General features: G+C 38.4%; 1 protein-coding gene and 1 long non-coding RNA gene across 3 annotated transcripts in view; one reads left to right on the forward strand and one right to left on the reverse strand.

Annotated features, from left to right (window-relative positions):
* MCF2L2 (MCF.2 cell line derived transforming sequence-like 2) overlaps positions 1 to 15,410 on the forward strand; it is a 254,266-nt gene that overhangs the window by 7,017 nt on the left and 231,839 nt on the right. The window lies entirely within an intron of this gene.
* LOC148165025 (uncharacterized) overlaps positions 6,870 to 15,410 on the reverse strand; it is a 29,490-nt gene continuing 20,949 nt past the window's right edge. Inside the window, exons 2-3 of the long non-coding RNA XR_015768712.1 lie at positions 7,789 to 7,859; positions 6,870 to 7,310 (exon numbers count right to left, since the gene is read on the reverse strand). This is a non-coding gene — a long non-coding RNA (uncharacterized LOC148165025). The remainder of the gene's footprint in view (positions 7,311 to 7,788; positions 7,860 to 15,410) is intronic.

Here is a 15,410-nt window from a genome sequence, read left to right on the forward strand (position 1 = left end):
ATTTTATCATTACTGTAGAGATAGAATAAATTCACATGATACACTGCATCTGGGCTGTGTTTCCAAGTGCTTTAAAATAATTTGAACCAGATTTTTTGGCAGATATTCTTTGGGAGAGTTTTCTATGCCTCCCCCAGAAGTAGGTTTTTTTTTTTTTTTTTTTTTAATCTTCTCCAAGCTGCAGTGGGTCTTCACCTGTGCTCTGGAGTCCAGTTAAAGGGTTGGCTGCCTTTCCCCCAGCATCTGAGCCTTTTTCCATAGGGAGAAATGTGCTTTTCCTGGGCATCTCCCCTCCTCCAGGTTTGCCCCCCCGACAGAGGCTCTCTCCAGACTGCCACCCTGTATCCAGTCTAGGGAGAAGAGCCTGCAGGTAGCTGGGAGCTCCCCTTGCATCCTGGCTCTTGTTAGCCTATACGTAAACCTTTCACAATTTGTTTAAAACTTTTAGGTGATTTATTTTTATTTGTTTATATAGGTTCTGGACAGGTTATAATTTTGTAGTTTATCTGGCTTTTTCTTGTTGTTAGGGTGAGAGTGAGCCTCTTTTCCAACATTCTGGGTTCCAGGGGAAAGCAGAATGTCTCCTTGGCTTTTCACCTTGTGTATATTTCACAGGGAAAATGTGCTTCATTCACACAGCTTTCTTTCATCACGGTGTTGTTACAGGCAAGCTACTAGGAACTTTGCAAACTATATTAGTAAACTGGGTCTCAAAATGTTTTCTTTGTGTCTTCCCAGGTGTTGGAGATCTTGAATGTTAAAAAACTGCAGTTCACTTTTAAGAGTGCTGGAAAATGTTTCCTCCCATCTATTATCCAGGAACCAACTAAGCACAGGGATCTCTCATGTCAGGGAGTCATGGGTGTTAGGCACAGTTATTGGATGCCTAGCCCCCTAACAGGGCCTCCCTTGGCCAGGGGCCTACATTTGTGCTATAAAAGCCCATCTGTGTTAACTATTTTTTAAAAAATGCTTCAAGTAGTCTGAAATTTCTGCTGAATTAATAATTAATATAGCTAATGTAAAAATCTCTGCCAGATAGTTGAAATCATTGAGGATCAAAATAAATCTGAAATACATTATGCTAAGGAAAGACGCCAGACTCAAAAGGTACATTCTAAATGCCATATTATATGGCATTCGGAAAAGGTAAAACTATTAGGATGGAGTGGTCGCCCAGGGTTAGGTAGGCGAGGAGGTAGTGTGACTGCAAGGGGATGAGGGAACTCTTCCCTACCTCATTGTGGTAAAGGTTAAATGACGCCATGCATTTGTCAAAACTCAGAACTGTGTGCCCAGAAGAGGGAATTATACTGTGTATCAGTTTAAGAACAAATTTTAAAAAACATTACCAAACAGAAGAATACAGAAAAAAGTACATGCTCATTGCATAATATTTGGAAAAGACAAGTACAAAGAAGAAAGTCCACAATTCCATATGCTGGTTACAATCACAGTTATCCTTTGAGTGTATGTTCTTCTGGTTTTTATCCTTTGGCATTTTCACATAGTTAAAATGATATGATCTCTCTTTATATCATACATGTTATATATATAATGATATGAATTCTGTTCTGCTTTTTAACACTATGCTGTAAACTAAATTATATAATAAACAATTCCTTATTATAAAACATTTCCATAAATGATATTTTAATAGAGTTATAATTTTTCACTATATGGTTATACTATAATTTGTTTAAATATTACCCTAGGGTTGGTTGGATAGGTTGTTTCCAGTTTGTCAGTGTTATTGTTTTAAAAATTCAAGGAGCATCTTTGTTCAGAAATCTTTGCACACATCTCACACATTCCAGATTGTTTTGTTTTTGTTTTTAAAGATTTTATTTATTTATTTGAGAGAAAGTGAGAGAGAGCACGAGCGGGGGAGGGTCAGAGGGAGAGGGAGAAGCAGGCTCCCCACTGAGCAAGGAGCCCTGATGCAGGACTCGATCCCAGGACCCCATGATCTTGACCTGAGCTGAAGGCAGACGCTTAACTGACTAAGCCACCCAGGCATCCCTATATTTTAAAGATAAATTTCTAGGAAATGTAATTATTGGACCAAAGAGTATGAATATTAACTTTTAAAATACATTTTGGTCAGGTTACCTTCTGGGAAATTTATACCATTTTAGTGACACATCAACAGAGTGTGGGAATTCTTGATTTTACCCCATCCCTTTATCAGCATTTGTGTTCATCTGTTTCCTCATACGGCAAATGGGGTAATGAGAGAATTTGTCTTACAGGATTTTGAAGTAATGCCTGTTAAGTGCATGGCACAATATCTGCAATGTTGTTAGCCCCTTTTGGTGATATTATTTGAATATTTGCTTGATAGATAAAAGTGGCATGGTATTCATTTTAACAGAATTTTAAAAATTACTAGTGAACTAGAATAATTTTTACTAAATTTATTATTTGCTGTTTGAATTTTTGCTCTGTGACTTGTCTGTGTGTTTTTGGGGGTCAAGATATTTTTGAGTAGGTTTTTTCAGTGTTAAATATATTAAGGCTTGGTTAAGTTTATAGCAGGCTTTTTTTATTTTCCAGTTTGCTTTTATTTTATAATTTTGTTTTTGCTGACTTTTAACATATAATGGGTTTAAGGTTTTATGTAGTCATATCTATAAATCTTTTATTTTATGATTTCTTCTATTGCTTTTATATCCTGCCTCAAATAAAGATAAGTAAATAATCATGAGTTTTATTTTAATATTTTTTAATGGTTTTATTTATTTTTACTTTTGTTTTTAAATCTCTAAGTGTGTTTCTGATAGGAGGTGAAACTGAATTTTTTCAGTAGCATTTATTAAATATTCCTTCATTAATTTGTAACGCCTCCTCTACATAAAAAGTTATTTTAGAATTTATAGTCTGTTTCTGGGTCTTCCTGTTTATTCTTCTGTTTATTTTTGTATCAGTTCCACATAGTTTAGATTATTATTCCTATATAATAATCTTTAAATATCTTCTAGGAGAAATTCCTTCTTCTATCAATCATTTTTAAAAAAAGATTTATTTATTTATTATCTTAGTGGCGGGGAGGGGCAGAGAGGGAATGAGAGGGACAAGCAGACTCTGCCCTGAGCATGGAGCCCAACTCAGGGCTCCGATTCACAACTCTTAGATCATGACCTGAGCCGAAACCAAGAGTCGGACACTTAACCAACTGAGCCACCCAGGCGCCCCTTAATTACGAAACTTTTAAGACATCACAAAAGGGGTGCCTGGTGAGGTTAGGCGTCAAGACTCTTGATTTCAGCTCAGGTCATGATCTCAGTGTCGTGAGGTTGAGCTCCATGTGAGCACTGTGCTGCTGAGAGTGGAGCCTGCTTAAGATTCTCTCTCTTCCCTCTCCCTGCTCCCCACCCCTCTCACTCTCACACTCTCTTTCTCTATCTAATAAATAAATAAATTAATAAATTAATTAAGACATCACCAAAAGAGACTAGTCTTTCAAACTTTACTCATCACCCAGCTCCAACAACCATCAACATTTTGCCATAGTGGTCAGTAAAATTTATAAAGGTTTATAAAGGCAGTGCTCTAAAAATAGTATTAAGGAACATGTTGGAAAGCTAGGTATATGGAGTAACCCAGATAAAATAATTTGTTAGTATATTTTAATATATAAAATCTTTCTTAGTATATTTTGGGTTTACTCATGAAAGTAATCTATGCTTTTCATATAAATTGTAAATAGTACAGAACGGTGGGAAGTTAGAAGTCAGAGTCTCCTCGTCCCCTGTAACTTCAGTCCCACTCCCCAGTGGGAACCACGTATCTGTTCAGCATGCTTTCTCTAGGGATTATTCCACATGTATGTAACTGGATGTGGCAGGCCCCCTTTCCCTGACTCAGAGGGTGGGAGGTGTCCCTGCCCCTCTACAAAAGGGGAAGGTCAGGAAGATGAGATGGTGTGCAGTCCTTGCAGCCCTTGGTGAACTGATGGAGTGTGGTGTCCCTGAGAACTCCACCATCAAGAGTCCTGTTATTCTGTTTGTCCCCAGGCCAACTCTGGGAGAAAGTCAGTGTCATCTCCTCAGCAGATACACCGGGACATTTGAATGTTGACTTTTTTTTTTAAAAAGAAAGTCTAGTTCATATAAGGAAAAATATATCCCTCCCTTTAATATTACTTTGGTCTTACTTCTGGTGAAAGAACAACCCTGATGCTCTCATGGTGTGGATAATTCATATCCTTCTGGAGCTTGTAGGTGACTTCTCATTCTCCATTTTGCCCTGATAGGTAGGGGCCAGTGGATGGCTTCAGCTCATTATGCTGCTCAGATACAAAACATGCACAATTTTATTTTAAATAGGTGCAAATCTAGAAGTGCTAAGAAAGCTTTTTTTTTTTCTTTCCTTTTCTTCTCTACCTATAATAGTAGTTTCTTGCAGGGAGGCTGGATGAAATGAATGAAAGAAAACATTCATCTTCCATTGCCATTACTACTGAAATAATCAGCTCTTTTCTAAGGAGAGTTACCTAGTGCCCTGTTATTTCAGAATCAGTTGTTCAACATAAAGAAAATATAGTCCTTTATTGGATATTTGATCTTGGTCAAATGGTAAAGGTCAGTACATGGAATATAGGATTTGTAAGGGCTGTACAGTTTGTTCAAGTAATAGAGATTCAGATGTTATAAAGAAAATTTCCAAGATTTTACCGTCTGCCCTCCCTCTCCCTAGAGTTCTGTAAGCTGCAAAAATATAATTATGGTCATTGGTGGGTAGGTGCAGTTACATGCACACAGCTATTGTGGATTTACATGGTTAACAAAGATTGCTCTTATGTTCGTGGGTGTCGTGATGCCAGCCAAGCATTCATGCTATTCACGTCTAAATGAATGGGTAAAGAAGTTAATGTTTAGTAGGAAAAAGAACCTCCATATGGGGAATCAGGCACTTTCCATATTGCTGGTGGAAATGTAAAGTGGCACAACTGTTTTGGAGGGAGATTTGGCTAGATATCACAAACTGTTGTTTAAAAATTGCCTTGTTTGCTGCCCTGTATTAGGACTTTCAGACTTGGCGTTTAACTGGAGGTAGCATGTTCACAATACCTGATGGTAGAGAAAAAAAGAGCTTTCATAAGTTTTAACATCTCAAATTATGTTAAATTTTTTCCTGTTAACTCTTAGGTATTTTCTTAAAGTACCTCGCATGCAGTTAACACTAATAAAGAATTGGCTCTGGGGATTACTAAACAGAGCAGCCTCTAATCTTAAAAGACTTTCTGGTATAACCAATTTGGGAAAACGTTTGGCAGTTTCTTACAAATTAAATATACACCTTTTCTTTGAGCAATACCATTAGTAGGTATTTATCGAAGAGAAATGCAAACACGTCTCCATACAGAGACCTTTACATGAATGTTCATGGCAACTTTATTCATAACAGCCCATATTGAAAAAGAAACCTGAATGTCTGCCATCAGGAGAATGGACAAACTGTGACGGTTCATATGATGGGATACAACTCAGCAATAAAAATAAATGAACTTCTGATACAACATGGATGAATCTGAAAAGCATTATCCTAAGAGAAAGAAGCTAGACACAAGAGTACATACTGTATGATTACATTATGTGAAGTTTTTTTTAATTTAAATTCAATTAACCAACTTATAGTACATCATTAGTTTCAGATGTAGTGTTCAATAATTTATCAGTTTCGTATAACACCCAGTGCTCATCGCATCACGTGCCCTCCTTAATGCCCATCATCCGGTTACCCTATCCTCCACCCACCTCCCTCCCCTCCAGCAACCCACAGTTTGTTTCCTATAGTTAAGAGTCTCTCATGGTTTTTCTCCCTCTCTGATGACTTCCCCTTCTGTTTTCCCTCCCTTCCCCTACGGTCCTCTGCCCTGTTTCTTATGTTCTGCATATGAGTGCAACTATATGATAATTGTCTTTCTCTGATTGACTTATTTCGCTCAGCATAATACCCTCCAATTCCATCCATGTTGATGTAAATGGTAAGTATTCATCCCTTCTGATGGCTGAGTAATATTCCATTGTATATATGAACATCTTCTTTATCCGTTCATCTGTCAGTGGACATCTTGGCTCTTTCCACAGTTTGGCTATTGTGGACATTGCTGCTGTGAACATTGGGATGCAGGTGCTTCTTCAGATCACTACATTTGTATCTTTGAGGTAAATACCCAGTAGTGCAATTGCTGGGTCATAGGGTAGCTCTATTTTTAACTTCTTGAGGAACCTCCATACTGTTTTCCAGAGTGGCTGCACCAGCTTGCATTCCCACCAACAGTGTAAGAGCGTTCTCCTTTCTCCACATCCACTCCAACATTTGTTGTTTCCTGTGTTGTATATGAAGTTTTTAAAAAGGCAAAAATAGTCTCTATTGAAAAATCACTTCAGGGCACCTGGGTGGCTCAGTCGGTTAAGCGTCAGCCTTCAGCTCCGGTCATGATCCCAGGGGTCCTGAGATCAAGTTCCGCATCGGGCTCCCTGTTCAGTGGGGAGCCTGCTTCTCCCTCTGTCCCTTCCCCTGCTTGTACTCTCTCTCTCTCTCTCTCTAATAAATAAATCTTTAAAAGAAAAAAAACAAAAATCGCTTCAGTGGTTGCCTAGGGGTTAGGAACAAGGGTTGACTGGGAAGGGGCATGAAGTTACTTTCTATAGATGGAAACATTCTATATCTTGGAAGGAGTATGGGTTATGTGGATGTATCCATTTGTCAAAACTCATTAAAATATACACTTCAGATTTGAGTATTTCAATATATGTGAATTTTACCTTCTGCTTAAAAATAAACATTTATTTATTTTTTGTAAAAAAGGGTTTCCAGTTTCTCCTTGACCAGTTGCAAGCATAACTCAAATTTCAGCTTGAATCATACAAATAAAAATTAGAGGTTTATCTACATTTATTACTTGTTAGGTATTTCATATTGTGCCCTTTTGAATCTTGGAGCATGACATTACGAAACAAGAGCATTAAGCATAAAGAACCAAGATGAAATGCATTATGAAAAGTCAGCCTCTCTCTGAGTATGCCATACTCTGCACATCACAGTTCTGAAAGGTGAGCGCACTTTTTCCCAAACGGTAGTAAGGGCGGGAGGTCTCCGTCAGATGACAGGCAAAGAACATCCTTCATTTTAGAATCATGATATTGTACTTGTACCTGGTCTTTAGAAGTAGTTCAGGAAACACTCTACATTCCTCCAGGACTTGAACATTGACCTTTCGCTGTGCCAACCCATGTTGTCCGCCTAGATAGTGACTTCTATTGGCTGCAGTGTTAAGTCTCTGGATTTTATTCCTCTGCAGCCTAGAGAGGTTGGAAGAGAGGGAGGGGAGGATTGTGGCCTGGATACATTTTCTTAAGAGCATCCTTTAAAAAATTTATCCCTGTATATTATTTTATTTTAAATATCCACTGGCATGATGTGTGTTTCATGTTGTGATTCCTCTAAAAAAGAAAAAAATTCTGATTCTCATCGACTCTAGGATTTCCCTCTCTGCCCCACACCTTCATCCCCCCCCCGCCCTGTTTCCCTTTGTTTCCAAATGAGAAAGTCCAGTAATTATTGGGCCTGTAATTCTGTGAGCACTCACCAATCCATAAACTCTCAGCAGTGAAATGACCTTGAATGAACTTCAGTGAGATTAGTCAGGAGAAAGGATTAAACACATTTACGTGAGTGCAGTGCTGAGAGGGATGGAGAGAGAGAAAGGTGGCACCATTTCCTGGGATCGAATGACCTCCTGGTGTAAGAAGTGTGGGCAGCAAGACCCCAGATACTTACCTTACACCTTGGGGCGGATCACAGAGGCAGAGATGAGGGCTTACCACCATTTCCTGGGAAGTTGCGCGAGGCTAGAATATATGGCAAAACAAGGTACTGTGAGAGCAATGATGCCCTTCTTTTATGTATGTTTTGTAAATAATGTTTTGTTATTCATCCTCATTCTCAGTGGAATAATGATTTAACTAACAAATTTTATATTAAAAGAATTTACTTGCAATACTGTTTCAAGTTTACTGAGGAGTTTAAAAGGGCTTTTTAAAAAGCATTAATCAGGGGCGCCTGGGTGGCTCAGTGGTTACATGTCTGCCTTTGGCTCAGGTCATGATCCCAGGGTCCTGGGATCGAGTCCCACATCGAGCTCCCTGCTCCGTGGGAGGCCTGCTTCTCCCTCTCCCACTCCCCTGCTTGTGTTCCTTCTCTTACTGTCTCTCTTTCTGTCAAGTAAATAAAATCTTTAAAAAAAACCCATTAATCAGCTATGAACAATATTGTAGATGGTCATTTATTGAAAAATTCATATTAAAAAGAAATGACCAAATATTCTGAAAAAAATCAGGTTGTAGGATGGAATGTGTGTGAATCCATTTTAAGAGCATATATGTCTATACATAAATATGTGTGTATTGACCATTGTACACCAATGAGAGAACTATTTCATTTGGGGTGAAGGAGTGATAAGGAATTGTATTTTTCTTATTTTCGTGGTATTTTTTATTTTTTAAGATAACCAACATATATTGCTTTTGTAAAATGAAAATAAGAATTCAGATAATGCAACTCATGTTTCTGAAGAAAAATGTTAAGTCTGAAAAAAGTGTTAAATCTGAAATGCTAAGACTTCATTTTTAAACATATGAACTAATAACACACTGGTGGTTTAAAGTGGAAAAAAGAGAAACACTTCCCTTCAGTGGGCTGGGTGAGAAGGAACAGCATTTCTAAGTATGCCTTGAATGTATTTGGAAGCTAGTAGGACACATGCTCTAAGAGCTGAAGCAACTACTTCTTTCTAAGACTCCTTCTTTTATGGATGGGCTTTTTGATATTACCCCATTCCCCCCCTTCAATTTTTTTTGAAAAAAAAATTCAAGGCATTTTTTTTTTGCCTTGAAAATGTTTATAGGGGCGCCTGGGTGGCTCATTCGTTAAGCGTCTGCCTTCAGGCTCGGATCATGATCCTGGGGTCCTGGGATTGAACCCCGTTTTGGGCTCCCTGCTCAACAGGAAGCCTGCTTCTCCCTCTCCCACTCCCCCTGCTTGTGTTCCCTCTCTCGCTGTGTCTCTGTCAAATAAATAAATAAAATCTTGAAAACAAAAAGAAAATGTTTATAATATGTTCATTCCTCTTGGATCACAGATTAGGAAAAGTGATTAAACAACTGTCTTTGTCTCTCTTTATTCCTCTTTGCTTATATTTGGAACCTATTGCCTCAATAGAGGGGAATTACTGAATAGAGAGGTGTGCTTGATCATCGTTACAGTATACTTTCTGAATTCATGCTTATAGTATGTATCATATACTTATATAGGATATAATACATATGCTGTCTTATCAAAGGCAAGGGGTACTATATATTTACTATTTAAGAGAGAACAACTTGTTAATCAGATTTTGCTTTCCATTCTTAAAACACATAGGCGTTCACCTGTGCATGCACACAAATCCTACAGGGCTTGAATTCAAGTGTAAATTATTGCCCTAATTTTATTAAAGTTGAATCATAAGGGCTTTACAGTTTTGTTACTAGTGAGGAGAGGAAGTAATTTGAAAGATTATGAAGAATTTCTGAATTCTAAACTCACAGCATTACATACACGTTGTTGCTTTTCTTCCTTCCCCCACTATAAAAGGTTATAAAATGTTTGCCTACATGCTTTAGCTGTCAATCATTTTATTCTGTCTGTGACTCAAGAGAACAATGAAAATCTGAGTATCTTAACTTAGGTTTTGGGAGTGTCGAAATGTCCTTTCTGATATTACTGCAATCTTACATTCATTCATTGGCTGTGTTTATTCCATTAATTGTTCTTAGTTTGTGTTTGTTTCATGTGGTTGCTGTAACAGATGATCACGGACTTGATGGCCTAATACAGCAGAAATTTATTTTCTCATAGATCTAGAGGCCAGAAGTCCAAAATCAAGGTGCAGGTCTCTAGAGACTATAGGGGAAATTTACTTTCTCAGCTCTTTCAGGCTCTGGTGGCTCCAGGCCTGTGTTGGCTTCTGACTGCAGCATTCCAGTCTCAGACTCCATCTTCACATGGTCTTCTCCTGTTATCCTTTCTCTTTCTTTCTCTTTTTTAAAATTTATTTGGGGGGGGGTCAGGGCAGAGAGAGAATCTCCAACAGACTCCCTGCTGAGTGCAGAGCCCTGTGGGGCTCTATCCCACGACCCTGAGGTCATGACCTGAGCCGAAATCAAGAGTTGGATGCTCAACCAACTGAGCCACCCAGGTGCCCCTATTTTCCTCTCTTATAAAAATACATATGATTGCATTCTGGGCCCACCCAGATAATTCAAAATAGGCTCTTCCTCTCAAGAGCTTTAACTTAGTCAGTTCTGCAAGGACCCTTTTTTCACATAAGGCAATGTTCACAGGTACTAGGATTAGGACATGGTCTTATCTTTTGGGAGGGTGCACTATCCAGCCTGCTCTTTATATTTTAGGAAGATAAGCCCTTTATCAACTACATGTGCTGTACATTTTCCAATTTGTTGCTAATTTTTTAGTTTGTTCAAGGTATGTTTGCCCTGCCAAAGTGGCTTTTAAATTAACTTTATCAGTCTTTTCTTACTGGTATTTCTGCCATATTTTGAAAGGCTGTTCTGATTCCAGTATTATAAAAATATTCTCCTACATTTTCTTCTAGTATTTTTATGGTTTCATTATTTAATCTGGCTGGAGTTTATTGTTTTGGCAAGAAGTAAAAATATGGATATACTTAAACATTTTGACAATAATAAAATAACCTTACATAGCATCTGCCATATACCAGGAATTTTTCTTAAGTTCTCTAGCTATATTATAAACTCAATTTTTACAATGATTAGATCAGGTGATGTATTATAATTTCCCCCATTTTCATATCAAGAAAGTAAGGCACAGGGATGTCAAGCAACTTGCTTGAGATTAGTCTGCTGTAAGTGGCAGAGCCAAGATTTGAACCTAGGCATTGTGGCACCAGAGGTGATGCTCTTAATCACTGTACTTGATGTCTTTTTGTGACCAGAAGATTGACCCAACACTATTTGTAGAATAATCTCCCCTTGGCCCCATGTGAAATGCACTTTTATCATATACTATATGTTCATTTATATTTTGACCTAATTCTAATCTCTGTTTTGTTCCTGAGTCCTTCTGAACTCAAAATAAATTCTATCAGACTTATCTCATAGTGAAAGAGAAAGGTCAACTAAAGGGAGTTTATGAGCAGAATTTCAGTGCAAACCCAACAATGCATGGTGGGTGTTTGTGAGAAATCTATTGCAGTATCCTTGCGATCATAGCTCAAAGGACTGAATGATCAATTTAATTAGCTTTTATTGAATCTCTTATACACAAACTGCCTTCACATGTTATTTTAATTAATTAAGTTAGATAATATAGGTAAAGCAGGTCGCACAATGCCCAGTAGGCAGTAAGTGTTCAATAAATGGTAGTATTAATCCCCACAATGGCCCTCCAAGGAGATAGTAATAATTATTATCCATTCCCGTTTTACAGAGGGAGACCCTGAAGATAGAGGGGCTGGTTAGTGGCAGAGCTCAGATGCAAGTCCAGTTCTTTTCATTCTGTTTCCATACCTGAATGAATGAATGAATGAATCAATCAATCAATTGAGAGAGAGAGAGAGGAAAGAGGGAATGTTTGCCAGTGCTTCCAGGACTTTTTCTTAAACAAAAATAAAATTGTTTATCCATCATATTGCTAAAATGTCTTAAAATCCCACCATTTTGATTCCTTTGTATTAAGATATTTTTTTTCTCTAGGAGCTTTAGAAAGAAAGTGTAGAAACTTTTGGAAGAATGCTACATTAAATAATTATTACTCATCTCAGGTCTTCTCATCTCCTCATCTTATACCATATTATATTGTTTTGCCCAAGGCACTGCTTGCAGACCATAAACTTGTACTGAATCCAGGGCTAGAGTGGGCCAAGAATGAGAGGGCATAGACATGAAGGGGCCCACCCTGAGCAGTGGGGCAGGCTTGAGGTGGAGGTTTGAGTGCAGGAAGGCAGGTAAGCAGGTTTTCAAGCCAGGGTTGGCTTGTTTCCCAGGGTGCTGACCTCGTAATCAGCACAGAAGGAAACCACCTAGGCCTCCTTTTTAAGAATACTTTGAACACACAGAGATGATTATTTTTACTGAATGATAAGAGAAGCAGACAGCGAACAACCCAAATAAAAACTTTTTTTTTTTTCCGTGAGCTGCATTTTTATAAGCAACAGGAAAGGACCAAGAATAGTGTCAGGCTTCGGAATCAATGTTGTGCTTGCTTCTCTGTTGAATCAGCAGCATCAGGAGAGCTTGTTAGAAATGCCCCGCCCCAGGCCTACTAAATCAGAATCTGCATTTGAAAACCCATGTGATTTATATATCCATTATAATTTGAGAAGCCCTGCTGCGGGCTGGGTATTGATTAAAATGCAGGTGGGGCATTTGAAATTCAGTGCTATAACAGGGAGCCTTATGGGAAGGAGGGATTAAGTAGTTTCACAGATTTTCTCAATTTCCTGCAGGGCCTTGATTGCTTTTTATTCAGAATACCCCAGGCAGCAGAGCTCAGTTTCACCTGTCCTGGAGTTATGAAGGGCAACGGGGAATGTCATCTCCAACTATTGTTGCTAAAGAAACTCATTGCTTAGAAATGTCCACCTCTGCAGGGCCTGTCTCATACAAGGGTACAATGTGAAATGTCAGCAGAAATTAAGGAGCATTAAAAAAATGTATCAGTTCAGGGGCGCCTGGGGGGCTCAGTTGGTTAAGCGACTGCCTTCGGCTCAGGTCATGATCCTGGAGTCCCAGAATTGAGTCCCACATAGGGCTCCCTGCTCAGCAGGGATTCTGCTTCTCCCTCTGACCCTCCCTCCTCTCACGCTCTCTATCGCTCATTCTCTCTCTCTCAAATAAATAAATAAAATCTTAAAAAAATTAATAAAAAAATGTATCAGCTCTGTCTGTAAAGGAAAGAAGGAGAAAATGGATTTGGATAAGTATTAACAGAAATGCTATGCTTAGTAATATCTTACCAGTTCTCAAAACAGTTCTAAACAGGCATTGCAGAGCCTGGGACAAGAGTACAAACGGAGGCCCACATGCCCCAGTTAAATAAAACATGTTTTATCTCCCTACCTACCTTACAAACTTACTCTCATACTCTCCTACCAAAATTAAAATATGTATAAAGCTGTGGTTTTTATATGAGTAAAAATCAGAAAATAGCAAAGATGACAAAATTGAATTATTGCATGTGTCTGAGTGTTGTGTAGATGGGCCTGTGAAATTTGGGTGCGTAATAAAGATATCTGTAATCTGTAAGTCATTAATTAGTGTATAAAATATATTTTTTTTTCTTGCCAGCAAGATTTTCATGTCAGCAAAAGCACTGTTGTTGTAATTGAGATTTTCACATAATTTTCACTGTTGAGAGCAGTGATCTAAAGTCAATGTGATCAGAGTAGAGTATTGTAATTGTGTTCAAGGAATTCACATTTTGAAGGTATGTATTTGCATCATGAATAAGGAGGAAGAAAGAAGGTTGATGCTTGGTAGTACTGGGCCTGAGATTTCATTATATAAGAATCTGCAGCATTCATGCCATGTGAAAGGAAAGATTTGACGTGATAATGAATTTGTCTCTTCTCTTACCTAAGCACTTCCACTGCTCCAGGCCTCCCAGCGCTCAGAAGCAGTGTCTGTACCTGGTATCAGCAGTGGCACAGCCCACGAACCAGCGGAGCATTGGATGCGGTCGCCTTTATTTTTGAGGATATAGACCAAGAAATGTGGCGAAGTACTTCCCTGGGGCTCCAGTGGTGTTAAGAGAGTAGATGTATAGGGCTGCAGTATGCCCTGTCAGCCCTGAACACTGGGTCACGAGTGACAGAGCCGCCCGTGTGGTCTTTAACATATATATTTATGGAAGGGAGGGCTGTGATATGTGGAGCTCTCAAAAGTGTGGGGCCTGGACCAAGGGTCGCAAGGAAACTTTTGGGGCAATGGAAGCGTTCCATATCTTGATCTGTCTGATGGTTACATGAGTGTATATATTTATCAGAATTCACCAAACTGTACACTTAAGATCTGTGCATTGTACCGCATGTAAATTATACCTCAATAAAGTCCTATTAACATAAGAAATAAAGGCTACCAGAGCATACTTTACTCTTTGTAAGCTAAAGGGGGTACCACAATATGATTCCATTACTCTAACACAACAATTTCAAGTATTCTTTTCTCATATGTCTGCACACATATGCAAAAATAACACCACATGCTTTCTTCTTTCTTTTTTAACTTGTCTACAATCCCACCTCACATACGGTTTTTATGTCCTTGATATGATATCTTAAATCTTTGTCTATGGAGATGGTCTTCATAATTATATAATGATTGCTTTCATTTTCCTACTCTTTCTTTAAAAAAAGATTTTATTTATTTGAGAGAGAGAGAGAGAGAGAGAGCACAGAGGGAGAGGGAGAAGCAGACTCCCTGCTGAGCAGAGAGCCCAATGCGGACTCCATTCCAGGACCCTGAGATCATGACCTGAGCCGAAGGTGGATGCTTAACCGACTAGCCACCCAGGCGCCCCTCATTTTTTCACTCTTATAAATAATATTCCAGTCTACCTTATTATGTATAAGGTTTTTATTTTACTATTTTGTTGGCATAAATTTCCAGATATAGGATGAATGGGCAAAGGATTATGAAGATTTTAATGACTGTGTATTGAAGCTCTGTATTGTAATGGTTAAGATGTTGGGCTTTAGAGTTCAGAATGAGATGGATTCAAATTCTGGCTCTGTTCAACCTTGGATGAGCTACTGCAAATCTAGATCAATATTGCCCTTTTATCTTGAGGATTAAATGAGATGCTACATATAAAGGGCTTGGTATGTAACTACACAATAATCACTAGATAAAATATTGTGAAACTACTTTCTAAAGGGGCTCTACCAGCTTCACTCCCCAAGGTTACGTATGTGTTCTGGTTTTCCAACAAAATCCCAGCATTGGATGTTAGAATCTCAGTTGTTTTATGGATGAATGAGATATTCTATTGCTGTTTTAACTGCATTATCTGACTAATAGGAAGTTGGTAATTTTTCAGTGTTCTTGCTTTTAAAATTCTAAATTTCTCCTTTAAAAAAATTCTTCCACTTGCTTTTCTATTGCCTTTTATTCATTATTAATTTACAGACAAGACTTCAATGCTGTCTTATGGTTCAGGTCAAGCATTGCTATATATAGCACAGGACCCAGTAAAAGAAGGAAAAATGGGTTTGTGTTATTTCTGACCTGGCCAATAAAAAAGAGAAGTGAAACAGGATGTCTCCATGAGGTGGCTTTTTGTACCAGCCCGGCAACTGATTTCTCTGAGCTTCCAGTCTGTAT

Source organism: Eumetopias jubatus, unplaced genomic scaffold (assembly GCF_037043125.1).
Source record: "Eumetopias jubatus isolate StellerSeaLion01/CBP00866 unplaced genomic scaffold, mEumJub1_p1.0 scaffold_1, whole genome shotgun sequence".
NCBI lineage: Eukaryota > Metazoa > Chordata > Mammalia > Carnivora > Otariidae > Eumetopias > Eumetopias jubatus.